Here is an 8358-nt window from a genome sequence, read left to right as displayed (position 1 = left end):
TGTGAAGTTTATATAGAACGCAAAATGAGAGATTTTTCAAGCATCAAGGATAGCACTTCCAATTGTGTGTGTTCTTTTTAAAAAAATTTTTAATGTTTTATTTATTTCTGAGAGAGAGAGAGACACCGTAAGCAGGAGAGGGTCAGAGAGAGAGGGAGACACAGAATCCAAAGCAGGCTCCAGGCTCTGAGCTACCTGCCAGGACAGAGCTTGATGTGTGGCTCGAACCCATGAAACGTGAGACCGTGACCTGAGCCGAAGTCGACACTTAACCGACTGAGCCACCCAGGTGCACCCGATTATGTGTGTTCTAAATGGAGGTAATGGGTGCTCTTTGAAGAAGCAGGACTCATTAAATAATTTGGAAAGATACTCCAGTATAAAAGTTTCTTTTTACTGCAGGACTTTTCAGAGCTTTTAAGATGTTAATATGCAGTGTGAATTTCCTAAATGAAGATAGAGCATGGAGTATTTTCCAGAAATATTTGGTGATAGGGAATGCCCCCTCACCATCCCTTTTCTTGGAACTAGCATTTCATGGAATGCAGCACTGGGAAAAACACACCATGATTTTTGATGAATGGCTGTCCCCCACCAAATGCTAGGCATTCTTTTTTTTTTTTTTTTTTTTAATATTTATTTCTAGGAGAGAGAGAGAGAGAGACAGCGTGAGCAAGGGAGGGTCAGAGAGAGAGGGAGTCACAGATTCTGAAACAGGCTCCAGGCTCTGAGCTGGCAGTCAGCACAGAGCCCGACATGGGGCTGAACCCACGAACCGCGAGATCATGACCTAAGCGAAAGTCGGACGTTTAACCGACTAAGCCACCCAGGCGCCCCAAATGCTAGGCATTCTTATGCCTAGGTTTTAGGTGGCATCAAATCCTGGATGAAACTGTCTGGTTGCACAGTCTGTGGTTTTGGTTTTTAACAGGCAGGCTGATTAAGGGACTCTGAGCATGTAAGGAAAGCCACCAGGCATTGAGAGTGTTGAGAGAGATCTGGAGAGAGATTCCTGCAGACCACCCACACACTGTCCATTTAGGAGGGGCAGGGAGAGCCAGGACAAGGTCCAGCTGCCCCAAACAGGCTCTCCTCTTTCACCCTGCTTTCAGGTCCTTCAGCGCCAAGTCTGATTTTCAGAGGGGCTTCTGCCGGGCCTCCTACAGTGCTTAAGTACACATGGGTCTCACTGGGGCTGGAGATGGCGTGTTCCTTGAGCTGTCACCTTTAGTCTCCTTATCTCTATGCCACCAAGTCCCACCACTGAGACTGTGCAGCAACCCTTCTGGGAGGCAGGCAAAACTCATCAACCTTAAATCCCTTCAGTTGGAAGGCACCCAGTTCGTCTTCACCCATACCTCTTGATAATTCCATCCCATGACTCTTTTAGCTGCAAGAGAGGCAGGGAGCTAGGTTCTTTTACCTGGATGTCCCTGTGCCCAGCTAAAAGTCTCTTAAGAAGGAAGCCAAGGAGAGGTGCCTGGGTGGCTCCATCGGTTAAGTGTCTGACTTTGGCTCAGATCATGATCTCACGGTTTGTGACTTCAAGCCCTGCATTGGGCTCTGTGCTGACAGCTCAGAGCCTGGAGCCTGCTTCAGATTCTGTGTCTCCCTCTCTGCCTTTCCCCCGTTCACACTTGGTCTTTCTCTCTCAAAAATAATAAACATAAAAAAAAAAAAAAAGGAAGACTAGGATGATATGAGGGTGTAACTAGCAGTCTGCTATAATATCCCTTACTTTGAACAAGACACTCACTTGATTTATTTGTTTTTTAATTAAAAATTCCATATATGGTCATTGGTTAAAATCTGCAAAATATTGACAATTTTCAAAAAGAGAAGAGCAATCTCGGCTCCTGGGTGACTCAGTCAGTTGAGAGTCTGACTTCGGCTCAGGTCGTGATCTCATGGTTCATGAGTTTCAGCCCTGCGTCGGGCTCTGTGCTGACAGTCTCAGAGCCTGGAGCCTGCTTCGGATTCTATGACTCTCCGCTCGTGCTCTGTTTCTCGCGAAAATAAACATTAAAAAATATTTAAAGAGGAGCAATCAATGACTACTAATACTGCTTCCTAGAGATAAACTTATTAGTACTGTATACAGATATTTTCTCACCCCCCAATTTGAGGTCATCTCTTACATTTGATTTTATATCCTGCTTTTTCACATTTTCACATGTCTTTGAAAACTCTTCACAAATCTTTTTACTGATGACATGAGATTCTGTCATATTACTATTACATGTACCACAGTTTACTTAGTCATTTCTCTAATGGATATTGAAATTGTTAGCAATTTTTCACTTTTAACAATCAAGAACATTTCCTGGGCTTTGAACTCCTTTTGGATTATTTCCTCAGGCTTGATTCTGAGAAGTGAAATTACTGGTCCACATGGGCTGGTATTTCAGAGTTTCTTGATGTGCCATGCCAGATTGCTTTCCTGAAAGCTGATTCGCGTCACTCCGTCCAGGACTAAGAAGCAATCTAGACTTAAAAAGTCATCTGGGCTTTTACACTTGTGATGGTGGTGGTCAAGTAATTGTTGAAACTTTTCCCTCTGTGCCCCTTTAGCTAACTGGTATCCTACCACACAGCTGATGTCATCCTGCTGTTGAGGGGTCGGGAGCCATGAGCATGGTAGCCCACAGACTGGGCAGCCCTGAGGTCCCATTGATGCTCCAGAGAGATCTTCAGCCACAGCTCAGTGCCTCATGTTGGGCATTGCTGACCATCTCCTCAGTTGCGATGTTTCCACCCTTCTCCATGATTTCCTGCTTCTCTCTGTCCCTGGCTGGTTCTTAATGGCTCTAATGATCAGAGAAGGTGTAAAAACTACCATTACAGTCCAGCCTGTCCATTATGGAGGCTCAGTGTCACTCCCGTTCTTATCTCCTTCCATCACCAGTTGCCTTGGTGGTATTGTCACCAGTGTTTTTTGGAGATGGGCTAGGGACCAATCTTTTGGGCCAGAGCAGACACAGGACCGGTTCCCCATCCATGGCAACTGCAGCTGGTGTCAGATAAACCTGGTTATGGGATGACCAAAGAAAGTTGACGCTTTGCCTTCTGCAGGCTTGAAGAGGAGAGCTCCTAGCCTTTCCTTAAAAATTTTTTTAAACACCCTTTTATTTTAGAACAGTTTAAAATTTATAGTGAAATTGCAAATATGGTACAGAGTTTCCGTATACACCACACCCATTTCCCCTATTAAAGTTTTACATTAGTGTGGCACATTTGTCATCATGGATGAACAGATATTGATACATTATTATTAAGTCCATACCTTATTCAGATTTCCTTAGTTTTTAACCAGATGTCCTTTTTCTGTTCCAGAATCTCACATTGGGTTAGTTGTCATATCTCCTTACGCTTCTCTTGGTTGTGACAGTTTCTCAGACTTTCCTTTTTTCTGATGACTTTGCAGTTTTGAGGAGTACTGCTTAGATGTTTTGTAGAATGTCCCTCAGTTGGGATTTGTCTGTTCTTCCCACCCCGTTGGTTTTTTGGGAGGAAGACCACAGAGCAATTAGCAATTCTCATCATATCAAGGGGATAGGCTGTCAACATGATTTATCACTACTGGTGTTGATCCCCTGGCCTAGGTGGTGGTTGTCAGTATCCTTCCCTGTAAAACGATTTTTCTCTCCTTCCTTTCTTTACTGTGCTCCTTGGATGGAAGTCACTATGTGCAGTCCGTGCTTAAGGAATAGGGAGTTATGTTCTACCTCCCTGAGGGCAAAGTGTTTACATAAATTATTTGGAGTTCTTTTGTTCTTGAGGTTTGACTATTCTTCCCCATTTATATATTTATTTGTTCAGTCATTTATTTGTATCAGCATGGACTTATGGATTCTTTCTATTCAAATTAATAAAGCTGTATTATATACATCTCTATATGTTAAAATTTTTTTTTAATGTTTATTTTTAAGAGACGGAGAGACAGAGTGTGAGCAGGGAAGGGGCAGAGAGAGAGAGGGAGACAGAATCCAAAGCAGGCCCCAGGCTCTGAGCTGTCAGCACAGAGCCCGATGTGGGGCTCGAACCTACTAGCCATGAGATCATGACCTGAGCTGAAGTCGGACACGTAACTGACCGAGCTACCCAGGTGCCCCTATATATATGTTTATATATAACAGCTTTATGGACACATACCACACAATTCACCCATTAAAGTATATGATTCAGTGTCTTTTTTTTTTTTTTTTTAAGTAAGCTCTACACCCAACATGGGGCTTGAACTTATGACCCCAAGATCAACAGTCACATGCTTTTCCAGCTGAGCCAGCCAGGCACCCCATGATTCAGCGGCTTTTAGTATACCCAGATTTGTGCAGCGGCTAAGGCCGCAATCAATTCTAGAACATTTTTTGTCACCATAAAAAGAAACCTTGTACCCATTAGCAGTTCCTCTCCATTTCCTCCAAATCCCCCTGACTTTAGGCAACCACTAATCAACTTTTTGTCTCCATAGATTTACTTATTCTGGATATTTCATGGTTTTTAAAAAAAAGTATTCATTTATTTTGGAGAGAGAGAGGAAGTGAGCAGGGGAGGGGCAGAGAGAGAGGGAGACAGAGGTTACAAAGCAGGCTCTGCACTGTCAGCACAGAGCCCCATGCAGGGCTCGAACACACAAAACTGTGAGATCATGACCCGAGCAGAGACCAAGAGTTGGATGTTTGACTAACTGAGCCACCCAGATGCCCCTGTCTGAAACGGTTTTAATTTCTCTTGAATATATACCTAGAAGTGGAATTTCTGAGTAGTGGATGTGAAGTAGTATTTCATTGTAGTTTTGGTCTGCATTTCTCTAAGGGTTAATGATGTTGAACGTCTTTTAATGTGAGTATCGGCTATTTATATATCTTTGGACAAATCCGGGGAGAACTGATATCCTTATTGTGTTGAGTCTTCCAGTCTATGAACATGCATATTTCTTTTTATTTGGAAATTATTTAATTTCTTTCATCCATATTTTATAGTTTCTAGCATTCAAGTCCTGTCCATATTTTGGAAAGATTTATTAGATTTATATCCAAGCATTTCCAGTTTTTGGAGCAATTTAAAATGATATTATATTTTTTATTTCAGTGTCTACATGCTCATTGCTGATATTAGAAATACAAGTGATTTTTATGTTTATCTCATCCTACAAACTTGCTGAAATCATTTATTAGTTTTAAGTTTTTATAGATTCTTTTAGATTTACTATGTAGATAATTATGTCACCTACAAAGACTGTTTTATTTCTTCCTTTCCTATATGAGTTTTGTATCTTTTTCTTTATTTCTGTGGCTAAAACATTTAGCAGTTGAATAAGAGTAGAAAGAGTGAATATGTTTTCCTTGTTCCCAGTTTTAGAGAGAAGGTATTAGTCTTTCACTGTTAAGTATAATGTTAGTTGTAGGTTTTTATAGATGTTCTTTATCAAATTAAGGAAGTTCCCTTTGTTCCTATTTTTCAGAGAATTTTTAACATCAATGTGGTTTAAATTTTCTAAAATGATTTTTATTTCTGCATCAGTTAAAATGATCATGTGCTTTTTTTATTTTAGCTTGTTAATATGGTCACTGATTTTTCAATATTGAATCAGTCGTGGAATAAACGTGGTCTTAGAGTGTAATTCTTACTCTATAGCTGAATTCATATTGTTATCATATTGTTAAGGATTGTTGTGTTTATATTCATGAGGGGTACAGGTCTGTAGTTTTCTCTTTTTGGATTGTCTTTGTCTGGTTTTGGTCTCAAGGTAATAATACCTTCATAAAATGAATGGGAATTTGTTACTTCCTCTTCTTTTTTCTTGCAGAGATTGTGTAGAATCAGTGTTAATTCCTCTTTAAACAATTTGTAGAATTCAGCAAACTGTCAGGATGTAGAGATCTCTGTCTTTGTTCTATTGTTGTTATTCATTTTGTTTGTTTTTGAGGATAGTTTAAATCATAATTTCCTTAATAGTTAGAGGACTATCTAATTTATCTCTTCCACATTAGATGAGTTGTTTTTTGATCACTTCATCTAAGTGGTCAAATTTATGTGTGCAGAGTCATTTACTGTATTCCCTTTTTATCCTTTTGATGTCTGCAGAGTCTGTAGTAATATCCTCTCTTTCATTCCTGATGGTGATAATTTTGTCTTCTCTCTTTTTTCTTTGTCAGTATTTCTAGTGGTTTGTCAATTCTATTGACTTTTTCAGAGAAACAGCTCTTTGTTTTGTTGATTTTTTTCCTATCTCTATTGAAAATCTGTTTTCTCTTTTTTTCAATTTTACTTATTTCTACTCATAGCTTTATTTTTTTTGTTTTTCTTTTTAAATTTTTAAAGTTTTTTTTAATAGTTTATTGTCAAGTTGGTTTCCATGTAACACCCAATGCTCATCCCCACATGTTCCCTCCTCCATGGCCATCACCCTGCTTCCCCTCCCCCTCACCCCCATCTGCCCTCAGTTTGTTCTCGGCATTCAAGAGTCTCTCATGGTTTGCCTCCTTCCCTCTCCCCCACTATTTTTCCCCTTCTTCTCCCCCACAGTCCTCCGTTAAGTTCCTCCTAATCCTCCTATACGTGCAAACATATGGTATCTGTCCATCTCTGCCTGATTTATTTCGCTTAGCATAACACCCTCAAGTTCCATCCATGTTGCTACACATGGTCAGATTTCATTCTTTCTCATTGCCATGTAGTATTCCATTGTACAGATGAACCACATCTTCTTGATCCATTCATAAAAACATGGAATGCTTCACGAATTTGTGTGTCATCCTTGCACAGGGGCCATGCTAATCTTCTCTGTATTGTTCCAATTTTGGTATATGTGCTGCCGAAGCGAGCTACTCATAGCTTTATTATTCTCTTTGCTCTGCTTGTTTTGGAGTTATTTTGCTCTTTTTGTCTAAGTTCTTGAGGTAGGAATTTAGATTATTGACTTGAGACTTTACCTTTTTCTTACTAATATATGTATTTTAGTACTATAAAATTCCCTCTCAATACTGCTTTAGCTGTGTGCCCACATTTTGGTATATTGTATTTTTCATTTTCATTTAATTCAATCTGTTTTTTTATTTCTTTTGAGACTTCCTCTTTTGCCTGTGAGTTATTTAGAAGTGTGTTGTTTAGTTTTTAAGTGTTTGGAGATTTCCTGTAATCTTTTTTGTTATTGATTTCTAGTTTGATTCCATTGTGGTTGGCAAACACATCCTGTATGATTTAATTCTTTTAAATTCAAGGAGGTTTGTTTTATGGCCCAAAGTAAGGTCTATCTTGGTATATGTTCTGTAGACACTAAAAAAGAATGTATATTCTGTCATTATTAGGTGGAGGGTTCTATAGATGTCAATGAGATTCTGTTGACTAGTGTTGTTGAGTTCTTCTTCTGTAGTCTTGCTGACTTTCTGTCTGCCCAGTTGTTCAATCAGTTGTTGAGAGAGGGGTCCTGAAATCTAACTATAATTGTGGATTTGTTCATTTCTCTGTCTAGTTTATTAGTTTTTGCTCGTATATTTTGTCACTGTCTTGTGTAGTACATACACATTTAGGATTGCTATGTCCTCTTGGTCATTATTATCATGTTCTTTGTGGTAATTTTCTTTGCTCTGATGTCTACTTTATCTAATAGTCATATGGCAATTCCATTTCCTTTTTTTACTCCCATTTCCTTTTAATTAATATTTGCACTATATTTTTCCCATCCTTTTACTTTTAACCTGTCTGTATTGTTATACTTGAAGTGAATTTCATGGAAACAGTAGATAGATGGATAATATTTTTAATCTACTCTGCCAATCTCTATCTTTTAATTGGTATGTTAGATCATTTATGTTTAATGCAATTATCGATATGCTAAGGCTAAGTCTGTCATTTAATGTTTTTGTTGTCTGTTTATCTTTTTTTGTTTCTTTTTTCCTGCATTCCTGTGAGTTACTTGAATATTCTTTAGAATTGCATTTTTACTTATCTGTAGTATTGAACATATCTCTTTATTTAGCTTTTTTATTGGTTCTATCTATAGATATTATATATACATAACTTATTACAGTATATCATTATTATTATCTTACCAGTTCATGTGAGATATAGAAACTTCACTTTCTTTATGTCCCTTTATCCTCTTTCATTTATAATATAATTGTTTTCAATATTTCTTCTGCATACATTTAGAATCACACTGATAGTATTAAAACTTTTGCTTCAAACTTCAAAAGGAATTTAGATAATTCAAGAGAAGGAAAGTTTATTGTATTTACCCATATTTTTGCTTATCATGTCCTTTCATTCTTTCTGATGTTCTAAAGTTTTTGTTTCGTTTTTAAAAAATTTTTCTGTTTAGAGAAATTTCTTTAGCTATTCATTTGAATAAGTCTT

At 38.3% G+C, this 8358-nt stretch overlaps 1 non-coding gene across 1 annotated transcript; it reads right to left on the bottom strand.

Annotated features, from left to right (window-relative positions):
* Positions 1-6723: 6723 nt before the first annotated feature.
* Positions 6724-6828, bottom strand: LOC120235188. The gene has a single exon (XR_005529335.1). It is a non-coding gene; the product is annotated as a U6 spliceosomal RNA (small nuclear RNA).
* Positions 6829-8358: the final 1530 nt, after the last annotated feature.

The sequence above is a fragment of the Hyaena hyaena genome, unplaced genomic scaffold (genome assembly GCF_003009895.1).
Source record: "Hyaena hyaena isolate Hyena2069 unplaced genomic scaffold, ASM300989v1 scaffold_124, whole genome shotgun sequence".
NCBI classification, from domain to species: domain Eukaryota; kingdom Metazoa; phylum Chordata; class Mammalia; order Carnivora; family Hyaenidae; genus Hyaena; species Hyaena hyaena.
This window is presented reverse-complemented; position numbering and strand designations above follow the sequence as displayed.